At 47.7% G+C, this 14,809-nt stretch overlaps 1 protein-coding gene and 1 pseudogene across 1 annotated transcript in view; one reads left to right on the top strand and one right to left on the bottom strand.

The window, feature by feature from the left end:
* LOC127033178 (olfactory receptor 10A4-like) overlaps nt 1–12,334 on the bottom strand; it is a 33,161-nt pseudogene extending 20,827 nt beyond the window's left edge.
* Nucleotides 1–14,809, top strand: part of LOC127032870 (translation initiation factor IF-2-like) — a 322,179-nt gene that overhangs the window by 99,047 nt on the left and 208,323 nt on the right. The gene's annotated exons all lie outside the window — the stretch shown is intronic.

Genomic DNA, 14,809 nt, shown 5'->3' on the forward strand with positions numbered 1-14,809 from the left:
CGTAGGGTCATGCTGTAGCCTGGTGGTTAGAGCACTCACCCAGGATGCGGGAGCCCCTAGCATCTAGTCCCTTTGCTCCAATGCCTCTCGTTATTTATCCAAAGTGGAACAGTTTCAACAGGAGAGATTGAGGCTACACTCCCAATCAGAACATCTCAATGGGTAGGTGTCATAAACAGATAGCTAAGGGTTAATGTCTCTTAACTGTAAAGGGTTAACAAACAGGACCCAAACATCTGACCAGAGGACCAATCAGGAAACAAGATTTTTTCAGATCTCGGTGGAGGGAAGCCTTTGTTTGTGTTTTTTGGGTTTGGCTTTGTTCTCTCTGGGCTCTGAGAGTGACCACACGTACCTACAGGCTCTCTAATCTTCTATTCCAATTTTGTGAGTATAAAGGTAGAAAGGTGGCATAGTCTTTTTATTTGATTTCCTTTATGTGCAAATGTGTATTAGGCTGGAAGTATTTTTAATTGTATTTCTATTGGAGGAGGCTGTTTCTCCGATTTCTTAAGCTGACAGACCCTGTAACTTTTTACCATCTAAATTGCAGAGATGGACCTTTTTACTTTTTTCTTTCTTTTTATTAAAAGTTTTGTTTTTAAGACCTGTCTGATTTTTTCCCCTTGTTGAGGCTCAAGGAAATTGAGTCTGTACTTAACAGGGAGGGAGGGGAGAAGGGGGAATCCCTTTGTTTTAGATTCACGGAGCTTGAATCTGGATTGCCTCTGGGGGAAGGTATCATTCCTCTCTGTGTGGTGATTCAAGGAGTTGAATCATGGTGATCTTCTAGTGTACCCAGGGCAGGAAAGAGCTGGGAGGAAGAAAGGAGGGGGAAGGGAAATGGTTTATTCCCCTTGGTTGTGAGACTCAAGGAATTTGGGTCTTGGGGTCCCCAGGGAAGGTTTTGGGGAGACCAGAGTCTATCAGGTGCTCTACTCTAAGTCCTGATTGGTAGCAGCATTACAGGATCTAAGCTGATAATTAAGCTTATGGGAATTCATGCTAGTACCCATATTTTGGACACTAAGGTCCAGATTTGGGAATTATACTGTGACACTAGGGTAGGGGGGAACCTGAGCCACAGCCTCTCACATCCCAGATGAGTGCCCTGACCACTACGCTGATAGGTACAAGGGAGACTCTCCTTTTTCTCCCACCCCCACTTTGTGTGAGCTCATGTGAGGAGCCCAATCTGATAAACAGCCTCTGAGCCTGTCTATGGGATCAGGCCACACAGCTGAGTTAGGCAGAGGAAAGACTATCTTCCCCTGATTCCTGAATCACATTCTGGCATAGCGATCTGGACGCCTAGAGGGAAGCAGCTGTGTACACGCCCAGAGGCAGAAACATAGGTATCTGGGGATCTTTTCCAGCAAAAATACAGGTGACAAGTGATTTTAGGTGCGTAAAGAGTTTTGTGGCAGTCGAGTGGGGGCCTTCTGAATCTGAGTGGTACCTGATCTTGGGATTTAGATATCTAAAGTGGAAGTTAGGCACCAAAACCCCTTTTTGATTCTTACACATAAATACCTTTGAAAATCTGGCCTTAAAAAATAATCTATGGGTCTGAACCCCAGCTCACTGTATTAATGGGCATCTCTCCAGTGAGTTCAATAGACTTTGAATCAGGCCCTGTGTGGATATTACTAATTCACATTTAGGCTCCAATACTCCAAACACTGCTTATGTGCTAAATTTTAGTACTGCTTCCAACCACTGGATGGCAAAAATCCATGAAAGTCAGTATGTACAGCTTTCCTCTGGGTCTCTTCTTAGGGAAAGGACACAGAATATCTACAGCTACTCTCTGAAATGGAACCTCAATTATGGGGAGTGGCTGGAGAGGGGCTTTGACCTGGTCTTGGGGTTTTCCCATTCTTTGGCACACCCACAAGACTGGACATAGGTAGAAACATCCTTGCCCATTTACCCCCAATGAAATGACTTCCCCAAACGGTCTTTGGTTCTGTTCACTCCAGCATGGTCACTAAGATGATCGTGGACTAAGCTCAAGAGCTTTACCCAGTACCTAGCAAGAACTTCCAACTTGTCTCCCTTAGACTCAGACTTTAAATATTCTCCTTAAGTTCTTTGCTTTTCGCTCTGTAAAGTTTTCTCAAATATAATCATGCCTTCCTCCCTCTGAGCCAGTGGTCTTCCAACTTCTTCCATTTCTGTACTGCTTCTTCCAATACTTCAGTCTCTCTAGTTCTTGGTTTTGAAAGTATTCCTCTCTCCAGGCCAGAAGGAAGATTACCATATCACCAGATTTCCAAAGACAGATGCCTACTGGGATTTGCAAAAGCATCCAGGTACATAACTCCCTTTGAAGTCAATGGGAGCTAGGTACTCCTAGGCAATTAGCTGTGTCTTCAGTCACCTAAAGACTTTTAAAAATATGGCCCATAGACTTTTGGAGGACAGTGCATCACTGTTTGAGATCAGCTGTGCTAGACAATAGATATTGGTTTCTTCCTTGACTGACAAGCCTGCATGAGCAAGATTCCTATCCAATGTACTTTTTTTAATAGTCAGACCCTTAGGTTTGATCTCACCTTTTACTCAGACTTTACTCCCCATAAAACTCCCACTGACTGAGTGAAAATTGCATTTCAATGCATGTTGGGTGCTTAACTCCCTTAGGCTCCTTTGAAAATCCCAGCCTCCATTGCTTTACATACACAAATCATAATTGCACTCTTCTCAGGCAGACCTTAAGGCGAACAACAAAACAGGGAAGAACAAAGTCAAGTTTCCTGATAGAGCACCACGGACATTTCTCCTTTAAAAACAAACTACAGCACTTTTCCTAATGAAATGGAAACTGCAGGTGGCATTTCTAGAAGTGCCTAAATATTTAGAGCACAAGTCAATGGGCCTTGGTTGACCAAGTTGCCTGAAAGAAGAGATGGTGTCCCTTCTTCCAACCATTAGCCCAGCGTTCCTTACTGGTGTTCTGGAAGACCTGGGTTCAATTCCCCATTCTACCTCCTGTAGAGCAGGGACTGAAACTTTGACCTCCCAGCTGAAGGCCCTAACCACCAGTATATAGGTACACAGGGGTGGAGTTCTCAAGCTTTCCTATCGAAGCTATTCCACTTATATAAAATACTTGGCTAGTCATTGGGATAAAATTACACTGTAGCTCAGTGTTAGGGGACTCCTTCCGTAGGTTCAACTCATTGGTCCATTGAGAGTGTGTATATGTATAATTAGTTATTTATACATTGTGGAACAGCTTCAATACTCCACAATACCTTATAGCCCAGATATTAAGGCATTTTCCTCAGAGATGGGAGAACTCACTTCACAACTCTGCCTCCACCCCCAGGTAGAGAGGGGAAGAAAACCATGATCCCCCACATGCAAGGATAGTGACCTAACCAATAGACTGAGACACAGATGAGCTGGGTTCACTTCTGGACTGCACCAGTGACTTCTTAGGAGGGAGAGATAGCTCAGTAGTATGAGCATTGGTGTGCTAAAACCAGGATTGTGAGCTCAGTCCCTGAGGGGATCATTTGGGGCAAAATTCTGTCTGGGGATTAGTCCTGCTTTGAACAAGGGGTTAAACTAGATGACCTCCTAAGACTTGAGGGGTCAGAGTTTAAACTCCACCTCCACTGCAGACTTACTTTGCGACCTTTGGCAAATCGCTTAAGGCCAGATTTTTTAAAAGAGATTTCAGTTCCTAATTCCCATTGAAATCAATGGGATTTATGTGGCCTAAATACCTTTAAAAAACCTGGGCTTAGTCTCCCTTTGCCTCTGTTTGCCACTTGTAATATGGAGGTAAGAGAAGGAGTGTTGTGAGCAAGAGACAAGAAGTGATTCTTCTGCTCTACTCCATGCTGATTAGGCCTCAACTGGAGTCCTGTGTCCAGTTCTGGGCTTCACTTTTCAGGAAAGACGTGGCCCAATTGCAGAGAGTCCAGATAAGAGCAACAAAAACGCGAGTACCATGTCTCCGTGTGGCTTGCAGAACCAGCAACACATCCCCAATCCAGCTTCTATGCATAGGGAAAGCCAGGAGGCTCCACACACTGCCCGCACCCCAAGCACCACCCCTGCAACTCCCATTGGCTGGGAACTAAAGCCAATTGGAGCTTCAGGGGCAGTGCCTGCAGACGGGGCAGTTTGCCTACCCATGGGCTAAGGCTGAACAGTGTGTGCAGTTACATGGACCATGATGCTAGCCACCATCACTCCCTTGTTAAATCTCCAAACAAGCCCCTTCGTGCTTCCTCCCATTCTGCCCCCCACACTCGGGAGGAGCTCCCTGTAAACATCAGCAAAACAACCTCCTCAACCCAGGGACTGTTTGACACTTTAATAATTCCCTGTCCAGCAGGCTTGTCATCTCCTTATGAACTTGCTGCCGCAATGTACCAGTTCTGTGGGTTGCTTTGCTGGGGACAGGTTGTGATCCCACAGCGTTCATCTTAGGCAACTTTTGTGAGCCTAGCCTAGCCTGCTTGACAATACCTGCCAGTGACTTTGCAGCACAGCCATGACCATTGTTTTAACACTTAGGGTGGCCTCTTCACACACCTCAAAGCTCTCGAGTGGGATATCCCTATGGTATTCAGGCCTCAGATCAGGAACAAGGGCTGTCTTACAATCCTTTGCAGAGAATATCATCTTGACAATGGCTTCACTGTTGTGATGCACTTTTAACCTGTTTATATGCACAGTCCGAGGTGCGTCCCTGCTGCGGGGCCTGTGTACATTGCAGGTAACAGCATGACCCCTCCCTACAACCTCAGAAGGCCCCTCCCATCAGTTTTGGAATTCGTACTTTTCCACGAGGAATAACACCAGCAGCAGATCTCCTGCATTGAACGATCGCTCACAAAGAGAGCGGAACCCCCTTTATCCCATCGAGTTGGGACCAGGGCCAGATTGGTTAACCAAAACGTTGGATAACCAGATGAATGGGAAAGTGCCATGCTGCATCGCCATCTAGGGACCATAGGAGAGATTGTCCACTTCTGTACCTGTGTGCGCTGGTTGTTAATACGGAGAACCGGATAAGAGAGGGTCAGATAAACAGGGTTCTACTGTATTGTGATCATCCCATTCTTTCCGAGCTGCTTGGCTTCTAGCGAGGCTTTGCTTCACTATTCCAATCATGCTTGTAGGGAAACTTAATTTAGGCCCCTTCCTGTGAAAGGGAAAGGAAAAGTGAAGTGCTTCAGTAAGATCAACCTTACCAGAATGAAATGGTTCCATTTTTTGTTTCAAAAGGACATTTGGCTTCATAAGTTTATTTTATTTTGGATGAGATTGTGCCTTTCATGTTTTGTGGCACACAAGCAGACAAGTTAGAGAATATATAAAATACTCCTGCTGGACGTTCACAAAGTCTCGCTAATTTGTTTCTTAGGAGTCAGAACAACCACACGTAAGAACCCAAAAATCAGAAGGAGAGAAAGCAGGCTACTGCCTATAACAGAGAGGCACAACTCACTGGGTATCTGCTGACTGACTGCTGCTACGCCCCAATTGTGTGCTGCCCTACCGAGCTCCCTAGCATGCAAGCACACCCAGGAACCCTGCCCAACACTTAAAGTCACAGTATTCAATTTTAACACAACCACAAATACACCAGAGCATCAACATTTCCTGTTTTATAAGGTCTCTCCTTTTTCGGAACCCTTGTTTCTAAACATGCCATGAAGGATTTGTAACAAATTTCAGCGAATAATTATCATGTGGGTGGAATCATCATTCATGTGTATTATAGGTAGCTATGTTGTTGGCTTCCGTAGGAAATTTGTGAAAACAGGAGCACTACAAAGCCTCCCTCCCCCCACAAATACACATACACACCACACATTTGCTGCCCACTGGTGCTGCCTGAGCAGTAGCCTTGTGACATCAGAGATAACCCACCACTCAGCACTCCCTCCCTCCGGTTCATTTTCATACTTGGGGAGAATGACTAGCACCCTGGCTGCCATGGCAACAGCTACCTTTGACAACTGATTGCCCCCTTGTTACCAGATCATCATCACAGACAGGAAGTTTGTAATGAAACAGGGCCAGAGCTGGATAACCAGGACAGCCCCTGCTGTGCTCAGGGGTGTTTGTGCTGCGGTACGGTGCTGTGTTCCTTCGCAAAGGGCAGGTGTTTGCTACTGTCCTCAGTGAGGCCTAGGTGAAAACAAGATGCAAAATTCCAGCTCTTTTTCTTGGATATTGTTTCTCTGCTTCTTGCACATTCAGGGTTATAGCTGAGAACTTTCACTGACCCTGAAGTTGCATAAAATGAGTTTTGTTTTAATGCAGTTTAATTTAATGACTTTCAATACTCTGAGCAGCACAGCACTGAGTGGTGAAACAGGGATTTTCACCAAGATAACAATGGCAATAAAATATAGACTGAACCAACGCATAAGTAAGAGCTTCATTGTTTAAACAGCTTGTAGAGGTGCAGACTCACCCCCGCAGCGCCTCCTGCTGGTGACTTCTGGGAATTAGCTCATTCCAGCTCCAGAGCACCCTCTGCAAGCCAATGATCCACCTGTCCTCTAGCTCCCGTGCCCTTCCCTGGACCGGGTGCCCATTTAGTTGGGATGCTGCCCCCTGGCAGTAACCCCTCAGTCTCAGGGTAACCCCCCCACCCACTATCCCCACCTCCCCTCAGTATCAGGCTACTGCCAGTCATCATCTAGCCCCATGCCCTGGGGCAGGCTGCAGTATCAGCCACTCATCACTGGCAAGGAGGGTTTGGACCTGCTGCCTTGGCCTACCTTGGGCTGCCCTCTGCAACCCCCAGGACCCTTTGGCCTTCTGCTAGGCTGCAGCCTGGGGCTTTCCAGGCTGGAGCGCCCCAGCTTCTCTGCCTTTCCCCAGCCCTGCTCCACTCAGGTACCCTGTCTCTAGCTCCCTGGGGCCACGCCCTTCTCCCTCTACAGACAGAGAGAGACTGATCCTTCGGGCTTCCCTGGCCTTCTTATAAGGCCCTGTTGCTCAGTTTGGGGCTTGGCCCCAGATGCAGCCACTTCCCCCAATCAGCCAGGGTTTTACCTTGTCCAGCCCCAGCCTTCTGCAGGGCTTTTCTAACCCCTTCCAGGCTGAAGCTGGTGGGGGGGTCACCTCGTTACACAGCACAGAGAGAAAAGATTTTCTATTTAAAAAAACCAAGGAAATTAACAAACAAAAACTCTTCATTTAACGTTACTCATGTTTGCTTTCATCAATAAAATCATTAGAAAATACAAACTCAAGGTTTTGAAACAGGATGGAAAGGTTCCAAAATGAAGCATTCTCAGGTTAGCAAAAGTCAAAAGACGTGTTGCCCAGGCACCCTCAGTTCAGTCCTCTTGTGCATTTGCAGGAAGATGCAGACTTTATTGACATGATCCCATAGTATTTTTTTCCAGGGGACCCCTGCCTTATTTAGCGCACAGGGTTTTCTGCTCTGGGGCTGTGTAATCAAGGAGCCTGTTGCCTGTAGGATCCCTGTCTCATTTACTGCAGAGTTAACTCGCACAGGCAGTGCTCATTCTGGTGTTTCCTAACCTGAGAGTGCTTCACTTTGCAGCCTTTTAGTCCTCTGGGCGTTTCCTAATGTTTATAGCTTGCTTTACTGAGGAGAAGAGTCTTCATGACAAAGGGCTTGGTTATTTGTGTGTGCGTGATGTCTCCATTATTTATCTGGTCAGTGTCACTAGTGTGCGCTTTACAAGACAGAGAAAGTAAGGACACTCCCTGATACAAAGCCCCTATGATCTAAGGAAGACTGACACATACAAAGAAAGCAGAAGATGTAAGAACTAGGACGTTTTTTCTTTCTTTTGAGGAATAGTCATTTATTTATTATGAATTATTATGATGATTAAAGAAAGGGTGGTGGGTTGGGGAACTTGGTGTGGTGAGGATGTTCTATGCAGAAGTTTCCATTGTTTGGCACATGCAGCTGATCTGAAGTGCCACGCAGTGCTAGGTTTTGGGTAGCAAGCCCTCTCACAATGGCAAAGAGCCTTTTCAGAACTCTGATGCAATCCTCTCTTGATGTCGTCATCTACGGTAGCCTTTAACCTTAGGCTCATCTCAAGTTCTTTCCACGTATGGAATGCTCTCTGGTAATTCCCTGCCTTCTCGTGGCATGCCACATTTCTAGCCAGATTTTCCAGTCCTTTGTTCCTGTAGAACTCAATGTGGCTGGAACATTAGACTGGAGGAGTTTGCAACAAAACCAATATGCAGCATTCTGGGTTTTTGAGTACCTAAGCCATGGCCTTTCCACTTTGTCACCATTGGGGATTTCACACCAGGAATGTGTTGGATGGAAACTTCTATTTTCATTGCCTTTGGAGAACATGAAGTTTTTCACTCCTTGTGCCCTATGCAGTACAAGGAAGTCCCTCAGGCTACTACTCAAGTGAGTCCACAGTCCTGGATCATCTAGACTTAAGGAACTAAACTCAGCAGCAGCTGTTTCTTGTGCCTTCACCACACTCTTCTCTGAGCTACACTTTTCTTCAGGAATGTGCATGGTTCCATCCATTTGAGATGGAGATATGGATGCTGCAGTAGCTGCCAGGTCACCTACTCTCTGACTAACTGGAAGATCAGTTAGTCACCTCTCACCACTCACATCCTCACTGGGGCCGGAAGGCTCAGCGTGAACATTTGTGTCTATGTATCTCAGGAGAGCTCCTTCCTGCTTAGACAGAAAAGCTTCCTTTGCTTTCTTTCTTTTTCTGAATGCTGCCCTAAGGGGCATTTTCTTCTTTCACTCATGGCTGCTGTTCTGTGCCAGCTAGAGTGGCTCTCAACACTCCATTGAAGGGGACAAATAAGCAGGCTGGTAGCAGGGTCTGAGTGAGGGAAGATATCAGCATCTTAAGGGCCTAACTGGCTCCTACTACTTCAGTTGACTGCCTGTTCTCCTCAAGCGGGTTCAGGGAAGCAGCAGGAAATAGGAAGCTCCCTGACAAGCTGGTGTGAATCAGTCCAGGCTCCTGCGGGTGCTCAAGAGGTACACAAGAGGCTCCTCCTCTTCTCTCTCCCTGCAGCTCTTGTTGCTTTCTGTTATTCCCTCTCACCTTTTCTCCTGCCTGTCTGTTATGTCTCTTGTGCCCTCCTTCCTGCAGCACAGCACTCCACCATCTCTGTGCGTCTCGAGCAGAGAGAAAACCTATGCACAAGCACCAGACACAATTTTCTACACTTTAGGTCCTAGTCGCATCCTCCCACAGTCTGGCACCTGCGGCAGCTGCCTCAGTCCACCTCATGGTAAGGCCAGCCCTGTCCTGTGGGCATGGAGAACCTAACTCCTATGGAGGTCAGCCAGGGAGGCTGGATGTGCACATTGCAGGAAATAGATGGTCAGGGCAGCATAATCCACTGAAAAAAACATGACTTGCTAATTGCAACACAGGCTCTCCTTATGTGGCTCTCTGTCCTGCATCTGTTGCTGGAGCATGTGCAGAGCTTTCTGAGACAGCTGCTGCAGCTGTGGCCAGCCATCGAAGCCAGTTTCCCATCGTCTCTCTTATGGCTGTGGATGTTTGACTGCAGCAGCCCCGCAGAGGTCCTGGCCTCGTTCTCTAATGTCCATTCTCCCCTTGCTTGCATGGCGCTTCTTGGACCATGGAGTAGCCTCATGAAAACATCCCAGTTGTGGACACAGGGACCAGCACCGATTCCCCAAGCCAAGTCTCCTTTGCAATCCAGGGAAACAGCCTGGGTTGTCTGGAGCACAGGGTTTGGCCCAAGCTGACTGCAGACCCTGCCCCTGCTGCACAGCGACTCCTGGGACCCCTCTAGCCCATCAGCACTTGGCTATCCTACATTCTGCTGAGCGGCTGAGATCTGGGGGAACAGAAACCATTTGTTAGAGATGGAAAATCTCCTCCCAGGAACACTTCGTCAATGACTGTAAGAGGCCATCCCTGCAAAACCCCAAATGTACAGCCCCTCAGATTCCCACAGGGGAGATCTCCGCTCATTCACTTGTCACCCGTAGCCAAAGCCTCTGACAGGGGGAATGTAGAGGGGGTTTTGCCAATTGTCCCTTCTACAGCGCCCAGAATGGGAGGAGGTTTGGCCTTGTGATGTGAGGCCTGGGTCTGAGAATCAGGGGTTCTGGGGCTCTGGAATGGGGTGTGGTCTAGTGGCTGGAGCTGGATTTGTTGACAGTGAGTGAGAGGGGCTTGCGCTGAAGGACCCTGGGTCAATCTCCACCAATTCCTGTGATGTCTATGTGTGGCCACGATTTTACTTACCTCTCAATGTAGGTTATTTAGCCCATTCCTGGACACATGTGTTACATCTGCTGCTGGCCATCCCTGAGATGTAGGTCCTTCATCCACACAAGGACATGGCACATCAAGGTCAATCCAGCAGCTCCCATCCAGTCTTCACGTCCGCAATGGATGGCGAGCTCTAACCTGACCAGAGAAAGACAGGGTGGTGTTCTTCAGGGGAATCTGTTGGTGCTCCTGCATCCCCTGCTCCACCTCACACCCCGACACGCTAAGGGTTTTCCCAAGATACCATTAATCTCGGATAAACAAAGCAGCTGATATGAGGTCAGTGTGGGTGGATTTACTGAGCAGACTGGTTCTAATGGAAGAACAGATTTCTCCCCTGCTCTAGGGAGATTCCCATAGGAAAAGTCTTGGATGGTGGGGGTGGGAGCAATGCAAACCCCTAGCCCCTTGAATGGCAGGAAATCAGGACTCGGGGAGTTAAGGGGTGTCTCTGTCCTGCTGGAGGGAGCAGATCTGAAGAGCAGGAAGAGAACGAGTGGCATTGTAGGAAAGACAGTGACTACTGTCTGTGAAGGTGGCTGATGCTTCTGGTAGACACAAGAGTCCCGGATCCTTACATCTCCTTTGGGGAGCCTTTTCCTAGGAATAAAATAAGGACACCACACAGAGAATGACATTCGAATCCCAGGTCTGGGATCCAGGGAAAAGAGATGATCTCAGGCTATGTATCAGGAACCTGATTTTGGTCCCAAGAGCCACAATTACCCAGATGAGGTTTTCTTCCCATTTGCTTTCAGGTTATTTACTCACAGTATTCATTTGTTTGCTTTGCCGGGTCTCCACTCTCTGCAGCTGTTCATTGGTTTTAGTAACAGTCTTTCAGTTTTTGCTTCTGTTTCCTCTTCTTACAGGGTAGCATCTACTCAGCACTTTTTAAAAAGAAAAATCAATTCAAACCAAAATCCTGATCCTACATTGCAGAGGAAGGTTTCTGAGAATTTGGTAGCAGAACTTTAGTGTCTGCATATTTCAGTCCCTATTATTTATTCAGGTGCAGGTCTGATGCAATCTGCTCCCCAAAGAATGCCCGTATCACGCATGGGGAGCCCTTAGAATACCTCTTAAAAGAGAAGAAGGCAGTAGATTAAATGGTGGGGAAATCAACCAATGCATCAGCACTTCTCTGCATCATTGAAGCACCAGGCATGGGAGCGAAACAGGTTACAAATCCCCATGGTTCTTTCCCACTAGACAGACGTCCAAAAAGAAAAAGGCCTTCAGCCAATTTTTTCCTTACACTCTGAAGAGGTGAAATCCAGCCCTGTGCAACCAGCCAGGGCAAGGTCTCTGCATCACAGCGGAGTTAAGTGGCACTTCGCTGCCCAGGTGCTGGGAGACTTCAGTGGCACAGTTTTCCTCCTGGAGTGGAACAGACGGCTGGAATCCTGTGAGGTACAGAGCAGAGAGTGGTTAGGGCCACAGCGTTCACCTCAGAGGCTGAGCTTCTGCAGACTCTTGGGATGTTCCCATCTGAGGAGGAGGATTTTGGCCAGCCCCAGCTCAGAGCTTTCAGTCACTTCAACCAGTGATTCTCTGGCACAGTTGATCTAAAGTAGCTGAACTTTTCAGGCCTTTCCCTCATCTCTGACCCCCCTCGCACCTCGCATTGCCCTCTAACAGCCCTGTCCCTTCTCCTGATCCCTGCCAAGCCCAAATACAGAGCCTTGCCCACAGTCCTCCTCTCAGACACTGTCCTCATCCAATCCTCCCCTACCTTTGACAGACTGATCCCGGGGCCCTTTACCCAGCTCCTGGAGAAATCATGGCTCCTCAGGACAACCGGGGAGTGGATGGTTCCAACCTCTGTGTGGGGTGCATGGTTTTCCGTCTAAGCATCACTGAGAGCCAGCACGTCTCCATTTCATAGGATGAGTGAAGTCTAGGAAGCGTTGCACATCTTGAGCACTTCCATCTTCGCCCCATTGATGAATGGCTTCCACCTTATTTGGATCAATCGTAACATCTTCTGGGGAGAGGATGTACCCCAAAAATTCTGTGGAGAGTTGGCTGGAGGTTCCGCTTTTCCAGTTCTGTGTCGAGACCATGCTGCCGAAACCTCTCCAGGTTCGGATGTGCTGCACGTGCTGCTCTGGGTTCTCCAAAAAGAGACGTACCTCACCCAAATAGATGTCACTGTCCCCAAATACATCGCTGATGAAGTGTTGCAAGGTCAGGAGACCGTTAGTTAGCTCAAATAGCATATCAGACCAATAAAATGTCCATGGTGTGTTTTGAAATCTGTCATCCATTTGTCCCTTGCCCAGACAAGCGTGAGATTGGAAACCCCTGCAGATGAAGTTTGATGAAACCCTTTGCAGATTTCCTGTGAGCCAACAGTTGTGGGATTCACAGCAGAGGGTAATGGTTTCAAATGATCACTTTGTTCAGGAGCTGATTGTCTAAAGAGAGCCATAGCAGAGTCCCAATATCTTCTTCCCAAAAAGGGCCTGCTCTTAGGAACGGTTTTCATGACTGTACACAGGGAGATCCACTAATTCTGGTCCCAACAATGCATAAATACAGGGAAAAGCAACTTTCAACCAAGGTGGTAGGTCAATAAGGCACTCATAGTCCTGGTCCAGAGATAACAAGTCCACGCTTCTTTCTGAGGTATCCATGTAATCTTGGTATTTATCAGGATCACCACCATCAATCAAACCCTAACCCCTCCCCTTGACCCTCCCAAGCCCTACCCGTTGACCCCTTAGTCCCTCTCACCTGTCACCAGAAGTCCCACCCCATGGAGGTTTTTAATTCCGGGGTCAAGATGGCCACAAGACTGGAAGCAATGTGTGTCATGTGACCCCTCTAAGAACTCCTACCACCACTCTCTACCAATCAGGACGGAGTTCATCCCAGAAGGACCACCCTGAGAGGAGATTTGACCAATCAGGGTGATTTCCGAGGCGGGGTGACCCATCCAGAAGTGGGTCGTGTGACCCCTCTAAGAACTCCTCCCACTGCCATCTACCAATTAGGATGGGTTTTGACCTGATAGGACTTCCCTAAGAGGAGATTTTGACCAATCGGGGAGAATTCTGGGGCAGGGTGATCCGTCCAGAAGTGGGCCGTATGACCCCACTAAGAACTCCTCCCAAGGCCCTCTACCGATCAGAGTGCAGCACCATTACCCCATAAGTCCCAGCACTGGACAGACGAGGCCATCTCTTACCAAGGACACATGTTTTAGAAATTGTGGAAAGGCTGCTGAAAGGAAACATGGACTCCTTTACCATCCCCGTGAGAACTTCAGACTTTGTTTTAGCCCCGAGGGTCTTTAACCATCCGTGGAGAAAATGCTACATCAGCGACAGTCCCGACGAGGAGGAGGGAGTGACCGAGGGGAGCTCTTCGGCCCAATCATTGATGGCTACACCAGAAACCAAACCCAAAACCCAACTGCTTGTGAGATACCCCAGTGAGCATGGTGGCCTCTCTTTATCCATCCTTTTAGAGGTGGAGTGCGACTGAGGGTCGGGGGAGTCACCGGTGGACAAGGTGAACAGAAAAGACATCACACAGGTAAATGAATGATTAAGAGGCAATTGCTTCTTAATGGGTAAGGAACCGGGGGTTGTGTAAATCTAAAAACAAGCAGTGGGGGTGCTTACACTGTTTCTGTTCTGAAAATCTCTCAACAGCTCAAAGATGCCTTTCTAGATGGCCTGGAAGCCCTGGACAGCATTGCATCAAGCAGGGAAGATGAACCGGGCCCACCTTGGTTTTGCTCAATGCCTATACAAATTGTTGAAGAGGACTCTGAGGAGGATGACCCTGAGGTGTTTCGGAGGAAGCTTGACATAGAACTAACTGAGCCAGTGCCTCGTCGTGAGCGTAAAAAGTCACGCGGACTATTGTACACGTTGCTGTTTATGCTGCTCTTAAGCACTGTCTTAGGGAAATGCTTTGTGAAGATTGCAAGGGCCGTGTCATAAATGTGCCAGGCCAAAGGCCCCATGACTGGGTGGCTTGGGCTTCAGTGGATATAAACCACAAGCTCCGGAGCCTATGTGCTGAGCTGGGTTTGAAAAGCTGATTAAACACCGTTATTGCCAGAGGTTATGCTGTGCAATGTCTGTGCCTAACCCAAGAACATGTAGCGCAACGGGGGACCTTGATCAATGCCATGCAATTCAGAGGAGCCCCTGACCTTCTTTTACAAAAAATAACCTGCTTACAGCTGGAGTGGAAAAATTGCAGGCATCTTCAGGTTCATTTTCTTTAAAATACAGTCAGGATCTCTACTCAATTGCACAACATTTCTCCAGTTATGGCAATCATGTGAACAAGGACGTGTGCATCACTAATTGTGTTTTTCTGCAATAAAAGCTGTTGAAAAATCTGTGTTCAGGGGGACACTAGTTCCCTGGTCCCCTCCCCCAGGGTGCTCGTAATAAAGAAACCTTGGGTGATTCTGAGGGATAGCTCAGTGGTTTGAGCATCAGCCTACTAAACCCACGGTTATAAGTTCAATTCTTGAGGGGGCTATTTGGGGAGCTGGGGTAAAAATCTGGGAAGTG

The sequence above is a fragment of the Gopherus flavomarginatus genome, chromosome 12 (assembly GCF_025201925.1).
Source record: "Gopherus flavomarginatus isolate rGopFla2 chromosome 12, rGopFla2.mat.asm, whole genome shotgun sequence".
Taxonomy (NCBI): domain Eukaryota; kingdom Metazoa; phylum Chordata; order Testudines; family Testudinidae; genus Gopherus; species Gopherus flavomarginatus.